This window comes from Aotus nancymaae, unplaced genomic scaffold (genome assembly GCF_030222135.1).
Source record: "Aotus nancymaae isolate 86718 unplaced genomic scaffold, 86718_ANA_hifiasm-v0.15.2.pri h1tg000062l, whole genome shotgun sequence".
Lineage (NCBI taxonomy): Eukaryota > Metazoa > Chordata > Mammalia > Primates > Aotidae > Aotus > Aotus nancymaae.
Genome location: NW_026988476.1, coordinates 40,562,811 through 40,590,269, shown reverse-complemented (window position 1 = coordinate 40,590,269; position 27,459 = coordinate 40,562,811). Strand labels below are relative to the sequence as shown.

General features: G+C 46.1%; 1 protein-coding gene across 2 annotated transcripts in view; it reads left to right on the top strand.

Annotated features, from left to right (window-relative positions):
* Window positions 1-27,459, top strand: part of CYP19A1 (cytochrome P450 family 19 subfamily A member 1) — a 99,846-nt gene that overhangs the window by 5,797 nt on the left and 66,590 nt on the right. The window lies entirely within an intron of this gene.

Genomic DNA, 27,459 nt, shown 5'->3' with positions numbered 1-27,459 from the left:
GAAGGGAGATCCAGGGAAGCATGAGGAATGGTCACTGCCCTTGAGGGTCTGGATGTATAGGTTCATTCTACCTTTCATTCATTTATTCAAGAATTGTTTCTTGAGCCTCTACTAGCGGCAGGCACTGGGCCTGGCACTGGGTTTAGAGCAAGAATCATGGCACTGGTATACAACAGTAAACTGCAGTATGGTTCTTGCTCTAAAATTGCTTATAGTCTAGTGGGGGACAGAGGCAAGTAAATAGGCAACTACAAAATGGAATGAAGATTGCAATGATGGGGAGGCGGTGGGTACTCTGGGTATAGACTGGGGTAGGTGGGCAAGGCTGAGTGGGTGAGATATCACTGCAGTAGAGACCCGAAGACTGAGTACATGTAAGCTAAGCATGCACCATGAGGGGTGTGGTGGGTGGGATGGAAGCGTAGAGAATGGCGTAGAGAATAGCATTTTACAGTTTACAGGTGGAGAGAATGTGCAGGAGCACGCATAACCTTCTGAATAGACTGCAGGCAGGCCTGGGGGATGGTGGTGGTGAAGATGGGGAATGTTGAGGAACACAACCAGAAAGGTAGGCAGGGGCCAGTAACTGAAGGACTTTGAAAGGCCTATTGGAGAGTTTCTGTGTTATCTCAAGTGAGATAACAGGCTTGAAGCAGATTTGTATGTTAGAGTCCTCTGGTCTCAGGGTAGACAGTGGATGAAAGCAAGCAGGACCAGATTCAGAGGGGTCAGTAAGGAGCTGTTGCAGTGATGGTGGCTTGAACCAGGAGAGAGCCGCAAGAGGTGCAGAGAAGTTGAGGAATTTGAGAGATCTTTAAACGGTACAACTAACAGATTTGGTGCCTGGGCCAGAAGTAGAAAATGAGGAAGATGGAGGAAACCAACATTTATGAAGAAACAAAGACAGAGGCTAACAAACAAAAGCAATAGCCATTCTCTAGGAAGAAAATGGTGGCACGACCATGTGTTTTGAGCAAGGAACAATTGCTGTGGGCTAGAGAGAGTTTGAAGGACTTCCTAGAAGAGTTGGGATTGGAGCTGGGTGTTAGATATGGGTAGGATTTTGGTGGGTAGAGAGGACATTCCAGGCTAAACAATGATGCAAGTTAAAGTTCTGAGGCAGAATAGTGTGTGATTTGTTTAGCATGGTTTGGTCATGGTGTTCTTGGGAGACTCCCAAAGAGCTGATTCTCCAGGGGGTGCTACTAAAACTCTTATTGAAAGGAAGGACTGCGGAGATGAATCTCCTCACTCTCCCAGAATGGGAGACCCCTGTGCTACCTATGTAGGAACCTCAAGGGGTCTGTGGACCACTAGACAGCCCAGCATACCTGAAACCTCACAGATACTGGCTTCCACCATGACAAAGATGAAAAGTCCCTCTTTCCCAAAATCGATACTTTTATTCTCATAGGCCTCCTGCTGTGCCCCACTCCCCACGTTGAGAGCTGCTGTCCCAGGTGTTGCTTCACTACATCTAGGCTCCTGTGGAGCCCTGCCTGCCAGGACGCACTGGTGAGCAAGGCCTGCAAAGCCATCAGGGAGACTACATGAATCCAAGGCCGTGGAAAACTTAGGTTTGGATACTCTCTCTGCTCCTTCCTGGCTGCGTGACTCAACCTGAGAGGTTGAGTAATTATTCTAGGGTCACGCAGTCAGGAAGGAGCAGAGAGAGTATTCAAACCTGAGTCTGTCTGACAGCAAAGCCTGTTTTCTCCATCTCTCCAGGTACCTAAGCCAGGTGAGGGTTTAACTTCCTTTCTTGAATGAAGGTTCCAATTCCTAGGTAGGAAAGCACAGTGAGTAGGGAAATATTTACATGGAGGCCACACACCACAGCCCTTTCCCAACCTGCTCTTGTGTGATCCTTTTGAGGGTTTTTTGTTTTGTGGGTTCTTTGGGTTTTTTTTTTTGTAGAGTCTCACTCTGTCGCCCAGGCTGGAGTGGTGTGATCTCAGCTCACTGCAACCTCCACCTCCCGGGTTCAAGTGATTCTCCTGCCTCAGCTTCCTGAGTAGCTAGGATTATAGGTGCCCACTACCATGCCCAAATAATTTGTATTTTTAGTAGAGACAGGGTTTCACCATGTTGGCCAGGCTGGTCTTGAACTCCTGACCTCAAGTGATCCCTCTGGCTCAGCCTCCCAAAGTGCTGGGATTAACGGACATGAGCCACTGCGCCTGGCCTGGAGTCTTTTATAGACGGGAAAACCGAGGTCTGAACACTAGCGAGGGCTCCCCATGCCACCATGCTACCTCTCTATTTTCTCAGCCCCTTCTGCAGGCCCCATGCCATAAGAACATGGCTCCTAAGGTTCAGGCCTATGGCCCCAGTTAGGTGGTGCCTCTACTCTGCTCCCCTACGCCCCCGCCTACTATTTGAAGGCCAAAACTACTCAGCTTAGATTCAGGTTGAATGAGTCATCAAGGGTAAAACAAAGAAGAGAATAAAACAAAGAAGACCTACTCCCTTTTGGATGAAATGAACCCACCCACCTTTTGACTTCTTTTTGTTCTGGAATGATGGCAGCATGCCGTGAATCATCACACTCACAGGGACTACTTTGTATTTTTTCTTGAAAATGAAGAGACAATACACCAATAAATTAACTGAAAATGGCTCGTGAAAGGAGGGAAGAATGACCTCCAGCACATCAGGGCAGAGTCAGGGCCACAAGAAGGTGCAAGAGCGGGAGGGAACCACAACGCCTTGGCAGAGAGGAGAGCAAGTGGGGGCCATGCCACAAAGTTCTTCAAGGGCAATCAATGGTGAAAACTGAAGGAGTCCTGTCCGTCCCCAAGTCTGCTTGAGTTAAAGCCCTGCACCCTCACAAGCAGCTGGAGGGAAGGGAGGAAAGATATTTTCAAAAGAGCCATCATGTGTGGGGTGTGGGAATGAAAAACGCTATGTCTAACACAGAGAGCCTCTCCAAGCCACGCTGTCTGCCTCCGGGCAAATGAGGCAATGGAAGTGAGACAGAAGACTCTTGGAGCCAGCTATCAGCACCGCGTTTCTGTCAGGAGGAATGAGCTGAGAAGGTCTGAATCTTCTCCCGCCTGTTCTGCAAATGTGGGATAATTGCACAATGGCTGGCGCTCACAGCGTGGCTCCGGTATTATCCAGGACTCTGGTTCTTGGTGATGGGAAACCGGACAAAATTGGAAGCCAGACGAGCTAGGGCTGGATCGTCTGGAGGAAAACATCCACTTCTCTCAGACTGTTTCCTCTGAGGAAACAGATGATTGCTACCAGCTACCTTAGAGGTTGGGAGGATGAAATGAGGTAATGCTTGTGGAGCTGTTCTGTAAACTGTAAAATGCTATGCAAATGCTGCTTGTTAACGTGTTTACACATGTGGGTGAGTTAACGAGGTCTGACAGACTGGACGTCAAACTCAGAGTCCAAGGCAATAGGGGCATTATGTTCCGTGCCTTAGCCTCTGGAAAACATGATGAAATTGGAAATGCATTTATTGAAAAATGAAAAGTTCTCTGCAGAGCTTCCTGTCCTTTCCAGTGAATTCCAGGCTTCCCATGGCGCTTTCAGGGCTACCCCCGGAAGCTGTTGGGGAAAGCTGACTTCCATTCAGGTTGCTATGAAACTCCATTTTTGGTTCTGCTCTGTGACCATCTTCATTTCAGTCACTTACACCATTATGAGGACTGAAAAGACTCTTGGCAGAAAAGTAGTTTTTTGTTTCATAGCATTAGAGTTTGATATATAATATCATTTTTGAACAGAAAAAGTGCACAGAGGAGTTCATAAAGGGTGGTATTTTTGAGCTGAAAGGGACTTGGAAGACTGTCTAGTTCAACCCTGCGATTTTTTCAGGTGAGGAACTGAGGCCCAGGCAGAAGGACTGGTTTTCTCCAGATCTCACACATGAGCTAGTGAGCCAGGATTAAAATCCCCAGAGGTCTGACTCTGATTCCTGTGCTCCTTCCCTTACCCCAGGGTCAAAAGCTCAGATGCTTTCAGAGTCCAGACGAGTGACGGGGAGGGCACTGGTGGGTAGGAAGGTAGGGAGTTGTAGGATGTTCAGTTCTGTTTATGTTTATCCTGTTAGAGTTTTAATGAGCTACTTGAATGTTAAATTTATGTCAGTCATCAAATCTGGGAAGTTTTCAGCCATTGTTTTTTCAAATTTTTTTTCTATACTAATCTCTTTCTCCTTGCCTTTAAGGACTCCAATGACTTGAACGTTAGACTATTTGGTATTGTCCCACAGATCCCTGAGGCTCTAGTCATTATTTTTCAAACACTTTTTTATCTTTCAGATTAGCTAATTTCTGTTGATCTACCTTCTAGTCTACTGACACTACCTCTGTCATTTGCATTCTGGTATTGGGCCCATCCAGTGAATTTATTTTAGATATTGTGTTTCTCAGTTCTAATATTTCCACTTGGTTCTTGTTTTTATGTAATTTCTCTTGCTTGACTGAGAACTTCTGTTTTTCCATTCATTGTAAGAGCATTCACCTTTATGTCACACAGGATGATTATTATAGATTCTTTAAAGCATTCTTTTCTAATTCCAACATTGTCTTATCTTTTCCCTTGACAACTCGTCATGTTTTCCTGGTTCTTATCATGCTGGGTAGTTTTCAACTGTATACTGGACATTTCATGTAGTATATTATGAGACTCTGGTCTTGTTAAAATCATAAAGCATGTTGAGTTTTGTTTTGTTTTGGCAGGCAATTCACCCCATTAAGTTCAACAGCAAGTTCTGTCTCACCTTCTGTAGGCAGTGGTTTCAATGTCAGCTCAGCTTCCAAAGCCTTTGTTTTGCTGTTTGGGTATGTTCCACACAGGCACATCTTGCAGGTGAGCTCAGGACTTGTGTTGGCTCCTACATGGAATCCCTTTCTCCTGCTCTTTCCTCTGAGAGATTTCCCTCTTGCAAGAAAAGGACCAGCCTCTTTTCCTGGTCCTCTGGCTAGAAGGATGAATTGCTCTCGGCACTGAAGTGGCTGATGATGCCACAAAGTTTCATGCCACTTGGCCAGACCTTAGAGCAAAGTGCAAGAGGAAAAATGTGAGGACTCACATGATACTCTTGACTTAACAGGGACCTCTTTTCTGAACTTCTCTACCCAGAGGGGCACGTATGCTCTTGAGATTTTAGTGCTCAAGCTGCTGCCAAGGTGGTGGCGGTGCAGTTTGGGGGCTGCATCTGACCGTGGGGCAGAGCTGAGAGAGAAAAAAAAGACAACGATTTTCCCCCCACTTTCTGTCTTGCAGGGGCCCCCTTTCCAGATTATCTATCCAAAAAGATGGGCCATTTCTTGGGGTTGTTGATGTCTATGACAGGACATGGAGGTTTCAGGATTCAGCTCACTCTTGGGTCAAAGACAGGAGGAAACAAATTCCAGGAAATTCACCATCTCCATATTGGTCATTCATCGACTTTTGACTTCTCCTCACAATCTAGCTGCTTTTAGAGGACATTTCAGAGACCTAAGTTAATTGCTTTTTTGTATTTTGTTAAGAGTCTTTGGTTGTAATCAGTGAGGGAGATAGTGTGCAATGCATGCCTTTCACGTGGTTGGAACTAGCAGTTGAGCAAAGCACTTGGAATTCATCTTTTTTGGTTAGTGCTGCCCCAGGACTTTCATGGACAGAATCCCAAAATAGAACCTGTATTTGGGAATCCCATATTCCCTGGGCCGGTGGTGGCAGGTCTGAGGAGTCTGTGGCTTCAAGTTTTCTACCTTATTTGGGTAGACGCTTGAAACAATGCTCATTCAACAAAGACGTACTGGGTGCCCACCATACGCTATGTCCTGGAGATACAAAAATGACTAAGACATGGTGCCCACCCTCAAGGAGCTCATAGGTGAGTGGAATAAAGGGATTTGGAGTAAAAATTTAGGATCTAAGCTTGAAAGCTTCTTTCCCAAGGCATCCCGTGGGTCCCAGAACCACAGCACATTGTCAGAGAGCATTTCCTAGCCTGATTCCTAGCCTGATTATGGAGTTTTGCCTTTCTAGAAACGTCTATCATTGCTTCTGTCCTCTGAGAGGAACCAACAGCAAAGCACTGTATATTCAAAAACAGCCTGTAAAGTGCTCCTTTTGTTTTGTGAACTCTACAAATACCTAGATTACCTGTGAGTAATAGTCTTCTTGCCTATTAAACATACACTTAGAGAACACAGTCTGGTTTGGGGCTGGAGAACTAAAAAGGGAGGTGTAGACAATGGAGAGTGTTCAGACAGTGCTTTTAGTAGATGGCATCTGATATTTAAAAATAAAGAGTGGGGGAGTTGGGGGCCATCTGGCAAGGAGATAATCCTTCATAAAGCAGATTAACCATACCTTTGTCTTAGTTCACACCACTGTAACAAATTACCATAGACAGGGTAGCTTAACCTACAAACATTTATTTCTCATAGTTCTGGAGGCTAGAAATCTGAGATCAGGGTGCTAGTAGGAGCAGGTCCCAGCGAGGGTCTCCACCAACTTTTGTTATATTCTCACATAGTGGACAGAGAGCTTAAAAAGCTGTCTGGTACCTCTTCTTATAGAGGCACCAATCCAATTCATGCAGGCTCCACCCTCATGACCTAATCACCTCAAAAGGCCCCACCGCCTAATACCATCACACTGAGGATTCAATTCCAACATGTGAATTTTGGGGGAACATAAACATTCAGTCCATAACACTCCCCAGTCCACCTGTGCTGCCTTTTATCTTTGAAAGCACTTACTTTCTCTTTCTGCATTGATGTAATGCCAGAGCATTGGATCTGGGAAATGAGGTAGAAGGTGGGAGGGAAGAATTGGGGTTCAGCCATTTAGCTACCATAAGTAGGTGCCATGTGCCAGCAAGGGCACCCTGTACATGAGTTAGCTTACCACACTCACAGCAATCAGCAGGCCTGTGTGATAAGTGCTGTGTTTCCTTTATGGTAGATGAGGAGACCAAGACTCAGAAGTGACGTGATTTTCTCCAGGTATTAGCTGGCAAATTGTAGACTAGAATCCAGGTTTTGGCCAGGCATGGTGGCTCACACCTGTAATCCCAGAACTTTGGGAGGCTGAGGCAGGTGGATCATGAAGTCAGGAGTTTGAGACCATCCTGGCCAACATGGTGAAACCCCGTCTTTTAAAATAATAATAATAATAATAATAATAGAGAATCCAGGTTTCATGAGTGTGGGTTTTGTTGATCTAGTTTACTTACTGTGCCAGCCTGTAAGACTTTGGGGTCTGAATGTGTACCTCTTCATACCACTAGAGCCCCAGCAGTCTTCTAAGTGACACATGAGCCATACTGGGGAGGAGTTTGGGGAAAGGAGATCTTACTTTTGACACCAGAGTCTTGGGAGCTCATGAGAGAAGAAGATGCCTGCTGGGAAGCCAGATCCTAGGTTCTCCAGACCTATATCTCCTTGGAGTATAATTCAATCAAGTGCTTATTCCCCTCTTTAAAAAAACTAAAATGATGCAGAAACTAAACAAAGGAAGAAAACACAAGGGAAGGCAGGGATTGTTTTCCAGGACATTTTCATCTGACCAGGAGGGTTAAGTTGGGGACAGAGGACTGATGGGGCTCCATCAGAGGCAGCCCAAGAGAGAAGAGTCATCTCTTCTATCCCCACCTGTCCTCGGTGCTGGCTCTGACCCAAGGAGAGCAGGGGACTTTGACATGGGAGGCTTCTCTCCTTCCTGAGTGGTCAGTGAGGGGCAGCTTCTCCTCCTACTCCAGGAGAGTTTAGGGAACCTGCATGTTGCATTCCAGAGCAGTCAGGGCTTCTCCTTGCCAGTCTCCTACCTTCCCTTTCTGGCTCCTTTTCTCCCACCTCCTGATGTCCTCTTTCTCTTTTAATAGCAGGGAGAACTACCAAATGAACCTTGATGGAGCCTGACTGTGCCAGGCAATGTGCCAAGCACTTTGTGTTCATTTGTTTCTAGAAGAGGGCTTGGTATACTGTAGGTGCTCAATAAGTGTTAGCTCTTACCTTTAGTGTCTCCATGTCCTTCGTTCCACTGATCTCCAGGCACAAGTCAGCAGGCGATGGCTCAGTTTCACAACTACTGCAGAGAGGAGGCAAGAACAAGGTCAAGTGGTGGGGGGAGCAGAAATGAGACTGGCATTAGGGCTAATCACACACAGTTCTCTTTTGAGGCCCTATTTCCATGAGAAGGAAACTGTGGCAAACCCAGACACTGACAGCTTAGCTGGGAACTGAAGATGATAATATACGGGAGCCCATGGTAACTGAGGGCTTGCGCAGCATCTTTTGGCACCAACCTGCACCCAAAGAGCATCCTCAAAAGTTGTCTCATACTTGCCCTGAGCGGCTCTTTCATGCCATTAGCATGCTCTGTGCCAGACGTGACTAATTTTTTAAATCTCCGACATTCTCAATCAGTCATGAGCTAATTCTGTAAGGATGTTAGCGTAAGTACACTCAAATTGTATTCTTCTGCAAAGAGAAAGGAAGATTGCCTGAGACAACTTGTCCCCCATCAGACAAGTAAGATCCCAGCCACAACCTTTGAAGCCTTGTGACATCAATAGATTTTCTGGAGTGGCATCAAGTCCTTTTGATTTTTCTGCATGTCGTATTTTGAACGCCACATTCTTCCCTCCTTTCCACTGCCACTGCCCTGGCTGGGTCCTCAACACATTGCCATAAACTCTCACCAGGCTCTCTGCCACCAATCTAAACAAAACCAAACACTACTAATCATGGATCTTCATGGCACATTTGCTTTTGTTGGCCCCAAAAGCCTCCAGTGACTTTCCATTCCCCCATTGGAAAAGTCTAGACTCGGCGATCAAAACTTCCACCATTGATTGCTTTTCCAAACATCTCCCCTATTTCCGGTTGTGAATACCATGTGGCTTACTTATTATCTCTGGTTTACTATTATCTGCTTTACTTATTATTGCTACATGAATATGTCTAGACCCTTCTGACCTTCCCACCTTTACCCATGCCTTTTCAGCTCTCTTCTTCTCATTCCTCACCACTGATGGACAGACATCCATCCTTCTGGTCACCTGGACTCTAGATAATTTCCCTCCTCCTTAGCAATTCCACCTTTGATTGTGTACACTCCTCATGCTGTATTGTTAACTGTCTTTCTATGTCTATAATTTGCTTTTGTGTTGTAGACATCATCGCGGCACACTGCCATGCTTTCTCACAGAATGTTACTTAGTATTCTATTATTCAATCTACTAGAGCTTTGCAATTTCATAAAGATAACTTTGTCATTACAAATGTTTCCAGTGGGGATTTAGGGCCCTTGAGATGGGGCAAGGAAAGGAGATAGAGGGTGTGTGTGTGTTTTTTAAAGCTTTTTGTTCTTCCTGTGCAAATTATATAACTTCTAATTATTTCCAATGTTAAGGAAATAGTCCCTCTTAACCCTTTTAAATTATTCAAACATTAAAATGATTCACTAGGTTTAAAAACTGCTCTGACCCTTCCAAAAATGTAAAAAAGAAGAAAGAAAACCCAAATATTGACTCTTTTGGAGGAAAAATAAGCTGGCTGTGGTTTTATTTCTCCAATATTCTCAAAGAACTGGGAATGCACCACAAAATGGCAGTGCTTGTTTTTGTGACTTTGGGAGCAAGTAATGAGATGAAAGAAAGTCTTAGGAAACAATTAAATTCTGAAATCAAAGTGTCATTCATGGGCCAGAAGTGAAGCATTTGCCTTTGACTGAAACACACTGTCAATGCCACCCGAGTGTGTACACCTCACCTCTGCCTAATTCCATTCTCTCTACCAAGCTCTTCTTGGGCAGAAGTCACGGAGCCATAGGTGGCACCACTGAGCACTCCTCTTGTGAAGGAGACTTTGGGTTTAATCTCTGCCAGAGGGATTCAAATGCTGCTTTCCTAAGGAGGAGAGCAGGTTTTCTTTGCTTGACTGTATTTCAACACCTCTGGCAGAATGATTCCAGCCAGCCAGTATGCTTTTTTGCTTCCCAGCTTCTCATAGTGCCCTAGATCTTGCATCCTTCCAGTCCTCAACATTTACTTCCCTCTTTACCCACTGTAATTTGCTTCTGTGTTGTAGACATCATCACGACACAGTGCCATGCTTTCTCATGGAATAGATACACAAATATTGATGATATTTTCTGTTGCTATGTAATTACCAAAACTTATTAATTTAAAACAGTACAAGGTGGGGTGCGGTGGCTCATGCTTGTAATCCCAGCATTTTGGGAGGCCAAGGTGGCTGGATCACCTGAGGTCAGGAGTTTGAGACCAGCCTGGCCAACACAGTGAAACCCGGTCTCTACTAAAAATACAAAAATTAGCTGGGCATGGTCATGCATGCCTGTAGTCCCAGCTACACAGGAGGCTGAAGCAGGAGAATCACTTGAACCTGGGGGTAGAGGTTGCATTAAGCTGAGATCGCACCATTGTACTCCATCCTGGGTGACAGAGTGAGAGAGACTCCATCTCCAAACAAACAAAGAAACAAACAAAAACACAGGCACAAATTTATTATCTCATGGTACCAGCTGGCTCCTCTGCTCAGGGTCTCACTAGGCTCAAAGCCCTTTTTGTTCTGTGTCCCTGTCTACCACTGCCATCATCCTATATGCCCCTCTCTGTGGCACTTTGTGCTTCACAGCTCAAGGTCATATTATCTGCATTTGGTTTTGAGACAATCATAACCTTATGACCACTTTCTCCATTCTTCTCTGCTAGCTGAGTTTCACGAGACATAAGACATAGGCCATGCCCTCACAATTCTATACTCAGGCATCTTCCAGAATCACACATTCCTTAATGCAGTGAAGAATTGATGCTCATGAGTGACATCCTACATTGAAATGAAGAGACACAGCCAGGCGTGATGGCTCACGCTTGTGATCCCAGTACTTTGGGAGGCCGAGGCAGATGGATCACTTGAGATCAGGAGTTTGAGGCCAGTCTGGCCAATATGGTGAAACCTCTAATACAAAAATTAGCTGGGCATGGTGGTGGGCGCCTGTAATCCCAGCTGCTCGGGAGGCTGAGGCAGGAGAATCACCTGAACCTGGGAGGCAGAGGTTGCAGTGAGCCGAGATCGCCCCAGCATGGGTGACAAGAGTGAAACTCTGTCTCAAAAAAAAGAGAGAGACAGTCAGCTTGGGGATAGTAAATGTTCTGTTTAGAAATGTATTTCTAGGCCAAGCATGGTGGCTCATGCCTGTAATTCCAGCACTTTGGGAGGCCGAGGTGGGTGGATCATGAGGTCAGGAGTTCAAGACCAGCCTGACCAACATGGTGAAATCCCCTCTCTAATAAAAATACAAAAATTAGCTGGGTGTGGTGGTATGTTCCTGTAATCCCATCTACTTAGGAGGCTGAGGCAGAAGAATCACTTGAACCCGGGAGGTGGAGGTTGTAGTGAGCCAAGATCGTGTCACTGCCCTCCAGCCTGGGCGACAGAACGAGACTCTGTCTAAAAAAAAAAAGAAAGAAAGAAAGAAATGCATTTCTAAAGCTCACCTTGTAGGGTTTCTTGTCCTGTATCTTTAAAAAAAGTAAATTAAAAATGCTGAATATTAGGCTGAGGATTTTCTCTTGAAAGAGACACAGAGTCATGGTCAAGAGATTGGGAATTTCATGGCTTAAGAGGATTCTCTCAGAAGACTTTCTAGAAATAACTTCAATAAGCTCCAATAATCTGCAACCTATTTTTCTTTCTTTAAAACAAACAAAATTAGTTATGCAATTAAAATTTGGAAAATGCAGAAAGCTTAAAGGAAATAAACATTTCCTGTAATCTCACCATCCACTGAAAACCATGGTTAACATGACACAGGAGTGGGCTTGGGTTGGAAAACAAATAGGAAGAGAGTTCTACCTCTGGAAAGCGTTGCTGCCTCCCTTCCACACTTTATGGCACATATTAGCTTAGTGACACTGTAGGGAGAAGCACAAGTTAAAGACAGCTTAATTTGGCAAGATTTACTGCCTAGCTAGGGGCTAAAAAGATGAGTGGGGTAGAAGCAATGGTTTCCACAGCACCCCCAAGATGAGGGGTATCACTTGTGCAAATTTAGCACCAGGGAGCAGGGCCAGGCCAGAACTTCATCTCAACCTTTATCAAGCCCTCAGTATACCTTCCAACCCAGAAAAACAATAAAAATGTTAATTTTTGAAATCACTAATAAAATATTAAATACAATGTCAATATTTATTTTAAACCAAATTGCCCTGAGAGCACAGTTGTTTCTAATGACTTCCTCTTCCCTGATCCTCTATTTTTCTCCCCAGTCTTATCTTTCTGGACTTTTTTGCTGCAGTTGGTGAGCATGGAAGGGCTGAAACCACTATTATCACCACTATCACTGCCGTCCCTTTTGCATGTGAACACCCCGCTGCATCCTGCACCTTGCCTCTTCCTTTATACTTCCTGCTTTGGATGAGGTCCCAAGTATCATCCTCAGCCTGGGATCTTCAGGCTCCTAGAAGACATTTCCTCTTACTGACCCACTGACACATGCAATTGCAGCCCAAAGTTGAACTGGTTGTAAGGGCTCCCTTCAACTTGGCTCCCCTCTCCCCTCTCACTGCCTCCTGCCACCTAATCAGCTTTACTTGTCTGTCTCTTAGAGGGACCATCTCTTCAGTTAGCCATTCTTGTGTACACACAACCTGCTGGTTTTCACTTCCTTGTCTTTGCTCAGTTTTTTCCACCCAGGCGGCAGATGCCTCAAAACCCAGATGGACACTGCCTTTGAGAAGCTCTGCCTAACAAAACCCACCTACATCTCCTAATTGGCATCTCCAAGCACTCATGTGTTTAGGCTAGGCTATGTGTGTTTTCACATGTTTATGTTGTTTTCATTCTTGACTTTATAGTGATGACAATACTAATTACTACTTATTTAAGGGCTACCATGTGCCACAATATATCTTTTTTTAAAAAGGGCATAGGCAGAAGGAGAGGAAAAGCAGTTCAGAGTACTAAGGGGCTATGATTGGAAGGGTGTCAAGAACCAGCTCTCTCACCCTCTGAAGGACTCCCTGGCCCAGCCTGTCCTACCTAAATTCTCTAATCAGAGTACATGTCACTGGTGAGTAAAGATTCTCACCCTCACCTCTTTTACCCCTCCACACCTGCCCACCCCATCTCCACTGGTCAGTGCAAAGCCTCCTGGGAACAGTGACATTCTAAACTGTTAACAGCTGAAGCCCTCCAAAGGATTCTGTCAGCTAGTGACAGTTGGCTGAAGACCGTGAAAGAGAGAGGTCCTCCAGGGTTGGGAGTGAGACTGAGAGGGAAGGGAAATTACCAACCTCAGGAAGAAAGAGACTCTCGGCTTGAGCTCCTTGCATCGTACTGGCAGAGTTAGTGCCTCACGCCTCACCCAGCCATGCCTTCGAGCCCCCTTGACGGTTTACAGGACACAGCCCTGCAGGGGACCCAGAGATGAATCAGATACGGATCTTGCGCTTGAGGAGCTTATTGTCTAGTGGCAAAAAGTGCCAACTACATATAGCCAGGGCAATTTCAAGCGCTGTGGGACTTCAGAAGAGAGAAAGATGTGGGTTGGACATCAAAGAAGGCCTGTCAGAGGAGGTCACATTTGAGCTGGACCTAGAAAGATTGCAGGAGAATTTCCACAGGCAGAGATTGCAGGTGGTGGTAGTTATGGAGCCAGACACCTTCAGTCTGAGACACCTCACCTGATCTGTGAGGGCATCAGGGAGCGGGGAAAGCTGGAGAAGGGTAAGAGGCCAAGGAGATCCTGGCCACCTTCTCTAGTAAGAGGACACCAAAGATCACACATTGCCTGCTTTAACATTTTGCCTACCATTGCCCTGATGAAAATAGGCTACTGTTTGGGAGGAGTAATTGGCTAAAAGTTGAGAACTCAGACTTGGATTTGACCAAGTTAAACCAAGCCTGGACCCCATGATTCTATGAGTCTGTGATTCACAGGTGGAGCCAATGACACATCTTTGGGACTAGGCAAGGCCTCTTGGTCATTGAATTCCCTCTGGGGGAATTCACAGGAGAATGGCGGATGGAAAACCCCACAAAGTGAATATGCCCAGGACTGTTTTCATGACAGTTCCCAATTATTGACTAGCTCATGCCTATCAGCAGAGCCAGAATGGACACGTACTATAAAAAGTATGAGGGCAGGTAGAGGTGAGAAAAAGTACTGGAGGTGACATTAGATGGCAAGAACAGGAAATGAGGTTACTTGATGAGAAACCCCCAAAATGATCAAGAAGGTATTCAGGTAACTTGGTGATCAAAATGAGGTAACTGGGTGATAAAGGGGGAAATTAAGAAGCCTATGCTTTGTCGTACCCAGTTCTTTTTTTCCCCACTGTTACTGTTTTAGAATTGCAGCTCTATGTTTTGTGGAGATTACAGCAGAAATCTTGTAAAAAAATTTTTCTCTGACAGGGAAATAATTCCCAAAATCTTAACTCTTTTCATAATATTTGTGCAAATTTCAAGAATAATTTTTGTTTGATCTTTGGTGGCACCACATGCTTTGGACTTCTGTTTTTAAATCCCAGCATAACCAGTATATTCCCAGGATTCTAGTCATTCCCAATGGGCTGAATTTAGCCAGGAGTAACCCTAGCCTTTCAAAGACAAAGCAACCCAGTGATATGGGACAAAATAGAAGCTGACAGACAAATCAGGTCTAGTCGATCAAAGGATGAAGAGCAGGAGACTCAGGCCAGAGGAAGTAGCACATCTTGGATGGCCAGAAAAAGAAGAGAAGGAAGGCATGTGGGGGATCAGCCCAAGTAGGTGTCAGTATGCAGGACTCTGGCCTCCAATCCTAAGACCCCTTGGGAGGGGAAGAGCATTCATTTTCTACTTCACTTTTTATGCACCTGGCTTGGCGGAAGGAGCCTTGGTCTTAGAGGTATAGTTCCTGCATCCAAAATGAGATGAAGCCTGCCTCTGGTCAAGTTAGGACCAGAAAGGCTAAGTTGATCTAACTTGGAAAGGAAACTTTGTGCTATCTCAGTTTTATGCTCAATGTCTGCCTTTGAAGGGCAAGAACAGCACTAGAGGAGTAGGAAGAATCTCAGGGTATGAGAGAGAGGAGGCAACATAGCCACAGGGTATGAGAGAGAGGAGGCAACATAGCCAAGTCCAGTGTGAGAAACTGCCTTCTGGGGAATTTCTTCACATAGCTGTACTTTTAGCTGGTCTCTCCAGCTTCTGTCTGACCCGCAGTAGGTTGCTTCAAAAGTCCAGTTTTCCTATGACCATTCCAATCCCCTGCAAAATACCTCTTTGATGCTCAACGTGACAGTCCCCTTTGGATCTGACTTCTCTTCTGACAGCTTCCTCACCACCCTGTTTTATTGGTATAATTGTCTTCCCTGAAAAGGTAGTTCCCTTTCTTAGCTTCCTGTTCTTCTGCTCACCTCTTTTTCCTTCCTGTTTCTCCACAAACACTTTGCTGACCTTCAATAATCTTGGTGTCCAGATTCAGTTTGGGGCCTACCATTGTTTTATGTCTTGCTGGGTGACCATTTTCTTTGAGGAATGTCCTCATTACCACATATTTTTAAACTAAAAAGTTTGCATGAATAGGGATCCCCAAGCATTTGACATAAGAAAGGCACACAAATTGGGTTGTAATTCGGGGGCAAGGGTATTCCTTGTAGGAGAGAAAGGCAGCAGAAGCTGGTTCCCAGTATAGGGTTGGAGAAGGAGCTGCTGCTGGTACTGCTCATATGCAGCAGGCTGCTGGCACAGGGGGTTCCGGAGCTCCAGGCTTGGCAGGCATGGTGGGAGGAGCAGGCCCTTTTTGGTGGTCTTTTTGAAACTCTCTGCCTTGACAATTGATTGAGGAATAAGGGGTCAGTTTCACTCAATGCCCCCACAGGTGACTCAAACTTGTATGACACCCAACCATATTCCCCAGAGATGATTTCTCCTATGAAAGCATTTGAAAAGCACCAGAGTGATTTCTTGAGAGTCTTAACCCTCAATGAGAAGCTAATAGCCTGCATGTGGCCCTCTTGTTCATCATAGTTTAGGTTATAAGCATAGAACACAGTACATACATTGTGTAGAAAAATGTTGTAAGACTCTATAGAGCCTAGGCAAGAAGTTGAGATCATGGATTTGCCTTCTCTTTTAAGGGCTCCTTAGGAGTCGCTTCCTCCTTAAAACCCTTTTAATGGATTTCTGTGAAGAAAATCATCTAAATAAGAGTTTTACTCAAACCGGGGTCAGTACTTCCCAGTAGCTCAGGGCTTGGAGGGGGCTGGCGAACATGCTGCAGAAGCACACCAGCAGTGGTTTGGTCCTGCCTAGACCGGTTGCCATTTTGTGACCGGTTGCCATTTCACTCTTCCTGTTGCTCAGATTGGCTGTGCATTCTCTTGCTTTCAAAAAAATGTAACTGCATGAATGAAAGTGCTCTCATCCCCATTTCTGCCCAGTGAAATCCTACCTCTCCTCTCAGTTCAGCTCAAATGCCACCTCTTCTGAAGATCTTTCAGAGTGTCCAGTGAGAGGTCAATGTTCCCTCCTCTGGACCCAACAGCCATTTGGTTGGGTGCTCCCCTACACTCTAAAAGTGAGCATGTTAGTGGAGGTCTTATCTTCCCTGCTGGGCTGAGAATAAGTCAGTAGGAGATTGATGAGCATTGAGGCTAGGATGAGCCGGTATGGTGGCACTTGTTTTTTCAGCTGCCATTAAATCCCTGTATAGGAACTTCTCATTGAGCTTGCTTTCTCTGTGTGTGCAGAACTGCACGAAAACACTCCTCTTGGCCTTTTCTTTGCAAAGGCACAATTAGGTCTGCAAATACAGAATCTGAGCAGCTGTGGCAAGGCAGCCCTGATCACATGGCCCATCTTTTCCATTCTCCAGCTGTCCTGACCAAAGGCCACATTGGAAACAGCTCTAAGAGCCACTAAGAGCTGTGGAGGCAGGAGTAGGGGAGGAAAGACAAATGTCAAAATTCTTGGATGATCCTGGGTAGCAAGTGGCCAACGGGGAATGAGAATGGGTGACAGAGCCTTTCATCTTCGGGGTCACAGCATGTCTGGCTGCAGAGTAAGAAGGCCAAAACATCTGTCAGCTGGGCAGCAGCTCCTATGAATGAATCGCCTTTGTCTTGTTGGAGGCGGGGACAAGTGTGAGTTTATTTCCTCAACAGAAAGCCATGTAAACCAGGGGTCAGATGGAATCCCTGGTGGTGGCAAGAAGCCCAGTATACCTTCAGACAGGAGATGCCCATCAACAATGGAAATGAGTACACAGGGCCTCAGAAGGAAGGGTCCTGTGTCTTGGCAGAAAGCCCCTCACCTCTCTATGAAGCTCTTTGGGGCAGAAGCCCTTGCCAATTCCAGCAAACCTTCATGGAGTATGGGGATAGCAGATGGGGTGCCTGGTCCCAGCCAGTCCTCTCCCAGCTTCCCACTAGCTATGTGGGCAAGCTCACATTAGCAATGAGCTTAGGCCTCCTTTGCTCATTTAAGGAAAATCAGTGATCCCATTATCCTAGGGGTGATTCTTTGCCCCAGACTCAGCTTCTTTTTTCTAACTTCCTTCAGCCCTGCTGGCTCGTCCTCAGCAGTAGCTAATGTAGGATGATTATCAGCAGCAGTTGAGCTATTTTTAAGTCAACAAACTACCAATGCTAAGAGTTCCTGAGAAAGCAGGGAATTCAGAGCCACGGAAGCAAATGCTAAACCTCATTGATGGGCATGGAAGGGAATGATCTGGACTGCTGTTTAAAAAAGTAACCCCCTTATTTTTAGATTGCATTCCAGCCTGGGCAATAGAGCAAGACTCCTGGTCTCTCTCCCCCTTTCTCTTTCTTTCTTTCTAAAAAAAAAAAAAAAAAAAAAAGTAACCCCTTGAATTTAATCCTAAAAATGGCCAAGCTGGAAGAGTCCTTAGAAATCATCTAGTCTGCTTTTTTTCCTCCCTAGAAATTTCTACAGATGAGAAAGTAAAGTGGATGATGATTTAGGGCTGAGGCACTTAGCTGATCCAGAGCTAGAAGCCAACTCTTCCTTCTTCTTATCTGGATGATCTTTTCACAAAGATCAGTAGAATATGTTTCTGGATTTCTTTGTTTCAATGAGCTTCGATTATTACACTTTATTTTTCATAGCATGGGCTCCATAAAACTAAATTACTCTACAAACTCTAAATAAGGTCATTAAACAAGCCCCAAACACAGAGGAACTTTGAAGACGTCGGGATACTAAATCAGTGGAGGTTATAGTCAGTGGACAGATAACTCTGAAGTATCAGCTGGTAGCATATTCCAAATCAGTAAGGAAGGAACATTTGGTTCTTACACCACCCCCATAGTGGCGGCATTCCAGCTGGTGAGTCCTCCTGGGCTCTTGATGCAGTGCTCTCCTCCAGCTCCTGCTTTGCTTTCTGGGGTAAATTCAATACCCAGGGGCAGGGAACCAGACTTGGAAGGTCCTCTCCCTACCTCTAACTCCTGCTTCAACAACCCAGCTCTTCACTGTCTTCTCTGTGAAGCTTTCCTGCATCTTCCCCCATTCCTCAGAGAAGCCCAAATCTTCTCTTAATGTCCCTCCTTCATAACGTGCCTACAGTCATATTGTGAGGTCACTGTGTTAGGCCCCCACCAGGCCTAGGGGTGTTTTTGTCATTTGTGATCTTTCAGCCTCGAAGACTACAAATGAGAATTTTAGTGTTAATATAGGAGAACTGGGACCCACACCAGACAGAGTTCACTAGAGACAAGATACCCCTACTGGGGTAGACACTGAACAGGGAGGGAGACAGGGGAGGAGGCAGAGCAGTGGTGGTGTCTTCAGGAAAGCCTTGTTGAAATCATGGAGGCTGAGGTAGCTTATGAGAGCCTGGGTCTTAGAACTGACACATGGGTCACTGAAAGAGAAGCCCCTCTTGGAGGGGAATGAGAGGCTGCAGCAGCTCTGAGTCGCACAATCAGGAAGGGATTGAAGGCTTGAGGCAAACAGCCATTATGACAAAGGAGAAAATGTGCTTTACTCCATGGGACTCTGTCTCCCCCGGTGGACCTAGCATGCTGGGCAAAGGCTGCTGTCTTTTGGCTTGAGGCTCATCTGTTGAAGAGGAGGCTGGTGTCACCCTAAGCCGGGGGCATGTGGAGATAAGGGAGAGCTGGGTGGGGTGTTTGGAGTCTGGGCCTGTCTCGGCTCTGCCACCAGTTGGTTGCACGGCCTTGAGTAAATCTGCTCTGTCAGAATAATGTGGGCAAGGTAAACTCTAAACTTCTTCCAGGTCTAAAGGTCTGGGATCCCAGGGCTGCATGAACCTGTTCCTAACTCAAACCTGTCCATGGGTGTCTCTAGAGAGAGACGGACGCAAAAGTCATCACTTGGCCCTTTTGGAAACAGTTGAGTCAAAAAGTCCTGGCCCCCTACCCATTTTTAAGCAGGGCCTCACAGAAAACAATTTGCAATCCAACTGGTACACTGGCATGAGGTAAATCCTAACCAGGAGAGCAAACCAGAAACCTCTCTCCTTGGGTGTTCAAAAATACCTCATTTTTTGAAAATGGTCTTTTAAAACTGTAAAGGTGTATAAACATTAGTTTTAGAGCAATTGCTCCCCAATAATTTATTTTACAAACAGGAATATGAAAAATAAATGGTGGTGGGAGGAAGGACCCACTGAGAACACCATTTTTAAACTTTGCTAAGTAAGGACATTGAGGGAAAAAACTCAAATCTACCATCATTGTTTAATGTTCAGCAAGCATGAAGCATTCTAATACCAAAAAAGTGAGAATATAACCTCAGCATAATAAAGGAACAACCCTTTAAACTGAATTTAGCACTATGAAAAATGTTCCTCATTGTCTGCAATTTTAGCGTTTCCCCCTGCACATACATTGGCCCCGTGGATTGGCACCGGGGATCACCAATTTAAGGGGCCAGTGTCTTCTGACAAAGGCCCACAGATCCACATGAGTGCCGGCCTGTTCTTTTCAGAAACTTCCCACACTGCAGAGAAGTGATTGTGAAGGTCTCCATCCCTGCCATGCCCCCACGTGCCACCTTGACTTGGGAGAAGTGGAAGACTCACAGAAGCATGTCAAATCTACATCTATTCCTTTCTCTTTCCCTCAGGTCTCAAGGGAAGAACTTTTCCTCTGCTCCTCAGATTCTCTCAAGGCCTCCTCTACAAAAACCCCTGCCAAGAGGGTTACTCCTAAATAAAGCTCCTACCTCTGTCCCCTTCCCCGGCCCCCAACTGACTTGCCTACCTCCCCTTGCTGCTGTCCCCACCTATTCCCCTTCATGCTGGCTCTAGAAAGATGAGGTCTTTGTCCCGGGCCCCAGCCCCTCTGGCCTCCCTGCCATCCAGCTTCTAGCCTCTCCTCTCTGGAAGGTACGCAAGAATCATCAAGCAACTTCTGGAAATCCAGGAGTCTGTCCTTGGTCATTGTCGTCCTCAACCTGACTGTGTTCTTGAGAACGTTCACGCGCTCCCAGAGACATTCTTTCACTTGCCTTTCTTGGTCTGGCCACATTTGACTGTGTCACTTCTCTCTCTTCTCACTCTTCTCTGCCCTTCCCCAGACCTCTGTGCTGTCTGGGCTTCATAACAGAAGGGCTTGGCCAGCTCGCTCAAAGTCATCCAGAACTGGACCCGAGGGAACCAGCTCAACTTGCAAGTTCTTTTATCTGCGCAGGAGATGGGAAGACGCTAAGACCGTGCTTCAGTGCTGCCCACATCTGTCTTTCTGAATTTGGACTTGGTTTTTCCTTTACATTCCATTCAGTAGGATTTTCCATTATATCCCACAGTGTCTTACCTAACCCCAGCTGTCTATACTCAACAACAATGCCTCCTGAGAGCCTCCTGGGTGTCGTACTCTGTCGTGTGCTTTTGAGGACTAGGACATTAGTAAAGCACAGTCTCTGCCTTTGCAGGCCTCACAAATTCATGGGGAAAACAGATGTTCCAGTTACAGTGAGACAAGGCAATCTGGCAGTAACTCCATAGAGAGGAATGATAGGCTGGGCGGAGGGGTAGAGGGGAGCGGGTAATGGAGGATCCTAAGGAAACTGAGAGAAGAGGAGCTGGAGTGGGGCTGGTCTGCACTCCTGTGTAATGCCTTGGCTAACATTTTACTAGTCCTTCTGAATCACCCTGGCATTGTCAACAAAGAATAATGTTGGAGTAAAAAGCCTTTAGCAGTACTTCACAAAAAATTCTATTGTAAATTTTGCATCCTACCTCAAATTAATTAATTAAAAACCACGTTGTTAATTCACTCCAAGCCCACTCAGCTGCTAAAGAATTTTGAGTATTCAGCTAGAAATCTTTGTAACGAACAAGTAGCTCAATTATTCTAGTTTCATTATACAATGTATCAGACATTCTTTTGCATCAAGGAATTAAAGCACATTTTCTCTGGCAAATGGCAACAATATTTGATTTGAAGACATACCCTACACAAGTGGTTCTTGACCAAATGTAGTTCCATTTAAAAATAAGAGTTTTCACATGATTTAACCTCTTGTAGTCTGGTCTTAGCTGGCTCATTCCAGGGAGTTCTTAGCTCACACTTGCTAATAATTTGGTTTACAACTGTGCAAATTCTGCAGTTGACAATACTGTGCACTAGGCATTGAACTCTTTTATTTATTATTATTTTAACAGGTTTTGGGGAAACAGGTGGTGTTTGGTTACATGCACAAGTTCTTTAGTGGCACGTCTGGTATTTTGGTGCACCCATCACCCAAGCAGTATGCAGAGTACCCAGTGTGTTTTTTGTCCCTCACCCCCCTCCCACCCTTTCCTCCAAGTCCCCAAAGTCTATTGTAAGGCACTGAACCCTTAAGCCTTGTTCCCACAGCTCGGCCAGTTGTCTATGTCCTTTCCCCGGCTTTATTTAGTCACTTCTTCTGGAGGCTGGCCTTTTCTACCCAAGACACCACGGGTAGTGGACCACTCAATCCGTGTTCTCCCAGGCATGCCCCACAATGTTAAGCAGAGAAACCTGGTGTTTGGGGACCAGGCCTGTGTCCACTAAAGGGCCCAGTCAAAGGAAATGTCTTCTCTTTAAAGAAAAAAGGCTACTTTCCACCCATGAAGAAGGACCCTAACCTTCCCCCAGTAGAAATGTATAGGCAGGACCCCCACTACCCTGTACTCCTTTGTGCAATTTAGGAAGAGGTGTCCCATCTGGATGGATACAAAGCTTGGCAGGAAAGCAGGGGCAGGATTTCAGCTCGCTTGGTCCCCTGTGCAAGTGAAGGAAGCTTTCCTCTGAGGTTTATTTAACACTGTTCTCCCCAGACAGCTGCCTTCCCAATTCATAGGCTCAAGACCTTTGAAAGGCATATGCCGAAGGACAGACTAAACCTGTGACAGAGATGATTGCCAGTTTTTGAAAATCCTGAAAGCTTTCCATAGATATGGGATCTACAAGGCACCTTGCCTTCACATGCTGGGTCAATTCCATTGCAGCGGGGAGTGGAGGGCTGGACTGGATGATGCCCAGGAGCCCAGCATTGTGTTGAAATAAATTATTCTGCAGGCTGGTAGTGATTATAAACTCACTACCAGCAAGGAGTTGGGGCTGAAAGGAGAAACATTATAAAATGGTTGCCACTAAGGTGCAGTCTGTTCAGGGCCAATAATTAACCTAGGTGGGGATGATTTCTCTTCTTTTTTTTTTTTTTTTTTTTTTTTTGAGACGGAGTTTCGCTCTTGATACCCAGGCTGGAGTGCAATGGCGCGATCTCGGCTCACCGCAACCTCCGCCTCCTGGGTTCAGGCAATTCTTCCTGCCTCAGCCTCCTGAGTAGCTGGGATTACAGGCATGCGCCACCGTGCCCAGCTAATTTTTTGTATTAGTAGAGACGGGGTTTCACCATGTTGACCAGGATGGTCTCGATCTCTTGACCTCGTGATCCACCCGCCTCGGCCTCCCAAAGTGCTGGAATTACAGGCTTGAGCCACCGCGCCCGGCCCTGATTTCTCTTCTTGATCACCAAGGTTGAGAGCAGAGTGGCTACACCTGTCCAATTTGATTGTTAGGCTGGTCCAAAGAAGAGTTCCTCCACCTTCTTCAACCTTCCTCGGGTTGCTCTCCTCCTCCTTTTACTGCCAAATTTCTTGAAAGAAGAGTCCACACTTGCTGTCTCAATAGCTTCTCTGCCTTGCATCTGACTGACTGAGTGGCTGACTGACGAGAGGTCACAGTGTGTTTGACTGCTGAGGCAGCAGGCCTTTTCTTGTTTCCTATTTGTCAGTGTAAAGTGTTCTAAGCTGATGGTTTCTCTTTTCTCTTTTTCTACTTTCTTCCTTGGACTCCAGTTAAATGACCCCTCCAGGTTACCTCTACCCTCACAGCTGCTTTTCTGTGCCTAAGCTCAACGTATTGCTCATGGTTCTAACCTGAGCTTTGTTCCCTAATCTCTATCTTCTGTGTTGGAGATCTGACCCACTCCTGGGGTTTCCATGATAACGACTCTGCCACAGACTCCCAGAGTCATCTCAGCCGGTCTCATGTGCAGTCCTCGATGACCACATTTCAACATGTTCAAGGCTGTCATCTTCCCTCTCTATGTTGGTCCTGCTGTGGCTTCTTTGAACAAATACATCAAGACGGTGGGGTCATGCACCCAGGTTGGAATCCTAGTTGTACACTTTTCTGTGTGGCCTTTGAAACGAAGTCCTTTTTTCTCATGTTCTGTGAATGCTGCCAATGCTCTTTATACAATAAGCACTTGTCAAATGCTGGTCTCCTTCCCTGTTTCTTATTAGCATCAACCTTTCTCCTCTACAGTGGGCTTGGAATCATCTGGTTTTTCATTGTAATAATGTACTTTCTCCTCCCTTACACCTCCCCAAGCCCATTTATCTGGAAACACCTCTCATGTTGGTCCTCTCCTTTCAATATTGAGGGGAGTCATCTGGGCCTGTGCAACCAGTCTCTCTGCCTGTAGGCTCTGCCCACCCGATCCTCTCTGCCTGCCACTACTGCCTGAAGCATGTTTCAGATCATATTCCCACCCAAAAAGCACCAGTGCCCCCCACTCTCGGTTCCACACCTTTAGTTTCAAGGTTAATGATCTGCTTCAAACCTAATTTTCTGCCAAACTTAGGCTGGCTCAATCACATGGCATGCTGGGACCTCAGTGACAGAATCCAAGGGGGTTGGGTAACCAGGGTTGCCAATATCTATCCAAAAGCCTCCAATCTGGAGGTTGGGGCAATGGTCTAGGGCCCTAGGAGCTGAGCTCTGGTCCTCAGAGCAAAGATCCTAGGCAGGAGGATCAATGACTGGTCCCCTGCCAAGCTGCTTAAAAGTCAGGGCAGCACTAGAGGACCAGCTGGAAGTCCAGAGTCTTGGGAAATAGAAGCAAAATCTCAACCTCTATGTATAGAGCAACTTGAAGGTGAGGAAGAAGGCAATGCAGTGGCCCTGGGCTTCTAGGTTAATGCTCAGGGTGGCCCCTCAACTGTTCGTCTTTATCTTCCCTGGCTTTAGGCATGTACCTGCTTAATTGGTTTGATACATCTCCCTATGCTTACCCCTTTCCATAGAAAGTGCCAGGTCCTCTGAAAGCTCCCTATATAACCTGGCCCAGTGAAATTTTCACAGCCAAGATAGAAAACAGGTGTAAATCTCCATCTTAGGCATTGAACAGGATATGTAGTGAGTTCATGGAAACCCCTTTTCACTCTTCTGAAGACTTAAGAATAAAAAAGGGCTCTTATCATTATCATTTTGTCAGAAGGCATTCTTTCTCCACTTTAAAGAACCAAAACTTCCTCCAGTTCAGAAACAGTAAATGAATGGTCCACCACGTGCTGAGAACTTTGCTGTTCACCTCCATGGTCTGCTCTTAGCAGCATCTCTATGCAAGCACCCCATGGATGCTATCCTGGGTTTCTTCCTTTTATTATTAATAGCTAACATTTACTGAGTGCTTACTATATGCCAGGCACTATGCAAAGGGAGACAGGATGCCTCATTCCCAGGTAGTTCCTGGGAAACTGAACAGAACCTTACCTAGAAACTCTGAGGAATTAGGGGAGTATGGGCTCACGGGGGGAGCAATCCCAGAGGAGACCACACTCAAAAGATGGTTTTGCAACTCAGCCTCATTTCAGGCCTGCTATATCACTTCCACTCGCTCAGTAGTAGGCCTGGCATTTAGTGGGGGACAGGGTCATGTTGGGAGCTTGCGGCACTATTCAGGCTTGGCTTTCACCAGCCTCTGCTGCGCCTGGTTCCATGAATGTAGTATAGGATGTTGGGGAGCTGGAAGAAGACTCTTCCCCAGCCCCTCCCACTCTATCCCAGACCTCTCTCATCTCCCCACCTTTCGAGCTTAAATATTAAAAATTCCCTCCATGGGGTGAGCTTTCAGTCCTTGATTCACTCCAAGCAGGCTTCAAATGCAAATAGTTCCAGAGACGGTAACAGAGTTGTCTCCCAGTACAAGAAGAGTTGAATGACTTGAGAAAATTCTTTGGCAAGGGGCAGGGAGAGGACGCCCAGGAATCCTGGCTGGCTGGAGAGTGGGGAGAAAAGAGGGCACAGTGGGAAGCTGTAGGCAAACACCTGTCATTGTACCATTGCAGAAGGCCCCAAAGGACCCAGCCAGTATGAGACAGGTTGGTTTAAAAGCCTCCTATGGGAAGGAGCCCAGACTGATGACAAGCAGAGCCAAGTTCACGTGCCTGTGGATGAGAGTGTGGCTCTGGGAATGTGAAGCCTGCAGCAGGAGTCCGGGGCAGGGGCTCTGGGAGAGCTGCTTCATGCTCAGAATTGTGCTGGGAATGGCATAAGCAGTGGCCCAGTCAGCTTGCTTATGCCAGGCCCCTCTTCCCAAATTTATGATTTGAAAAGGAATTCTTTTAAGATGTCTTTGGAACCTTGTATATGGTCTAATAAGGCATTTGAAATGTAAAGATTTGTATATTAGGAAAGCATGAGGTAAATTACCTTCATTGAAAAAAAAAATACAGTACCACAGGGAGTAGGATTGTCTCAGACAATTCAGCATGTCTGCCGTTGGGGACCTGTACCCCCACCACCCTGTCCTTCCACAAAGAATGCAACTAACCAAAAACCTTAGATCTGTAGCAATGACCTCGTTTGAGAACAACCCTACCCCCTGAACTTAGCTCACCTTCATTTCTCTTGGCACTTCAAGAAGGAGGTCAGAATGCAGTTGTGTGCGGGGAGGTCACTGCCGCATTACAGATCTCTTGCTCATGCTGAAGGTTGGCAAGATAGGCTGGGAGACAGCAGGGTTCCATCATCAGCGGTGAGCTAGATGCTAGAGGTGGGGCCGGCTGGGAGGGTGAAGGGCACAGAGATACCCCATGCAAGTTTGTAATGGACAGTAGGATACGGGGGAAGGGTGTCTCACCAGAGGAGCAAGGCAGAGCCCAGATCAGGGCTGTCATGCCTGAGGACAGTCTGCATTTAACAAGGAGCAGGCTGTGGGGCCAGGAGGTCAGAGCCAGGCTCTGATTTTCAGGAAAAAGCAAGGATGGGAGAGTGAGTGGGGACAAGAATAAAGGAGGAGGCTAAGCAGACACTTTCTCTGTAGTGGGCCACAGCAGCATGCCAAAGGGTGAGAGGATGGAGCTGGACCAGACTGCTTATCTGAAATGAGGAAGCTCCATTAGATGAACCAGGAACGTGGTGGTGAACCCTGTGGTGTAAGACTCCAGGTTTCAGCAACCCCCAAAGGGTGTGGGATGGTGGAGAAGCTGTAACTCAAGTAGCAGCTGTGGAACACTAGTGGCTAGCCCCAGGGGTGGACCTTGGGGGGTGGGCAGGGGGTTGGTGCCACACTTTGGACAGTGGGCAGAACAGTGGCAGCTTGAACAAGAATTCCTGTCTCCAAATTGGGCTGGGAGTGTGGCAGGATTGAGCACACAGATAACTCGGCTGTCAGGACCTGAGAAGGGCCAGGAAAGGTAGGGGCTGGGGACAGGAGGCAAAAGGTAAGCAGTTTCATTCATTCAAAAATCACTGCACAACTGTGGAGAGCTACCAACACCAGCAGGCCAGGGATAGGAAGATGAGTAAGACATGGTCCTTACTCTTGAGAGGTTCGTGATTGCTGTAGGAGAGCTAGACTGGGGAAAATAGAGAATCCCGTGCCTTAAGACACTTAGTCAAACTTATGGTGCTTTGAAAGCAATGCACAAAAGCAGCTCTCTGTTATTCATGTTTTACTCCCATAATAATCTTTAGCTTACACATATCAAATTTATCCATCCATGGACTATTCCATTGAGGCACTGGACTTTTGAACATTCCACCTTCAACTCACCTCTAAGACTTTAGTTGCCAATAAAATTGGCTGGCAACCTGGGACTGCTTTGGGTCAGGCACCGAGGAGGTGGTGCTTCTGTTTCATTTTATAGTGTTAGCCCCAGACCATTGAAGAAAACCAGGAGTCAGTTTAATAATTACTTTAGGGGTCTTAACTGAACAACTAGTTGGAGGGCATGAGGGAAGGTGAG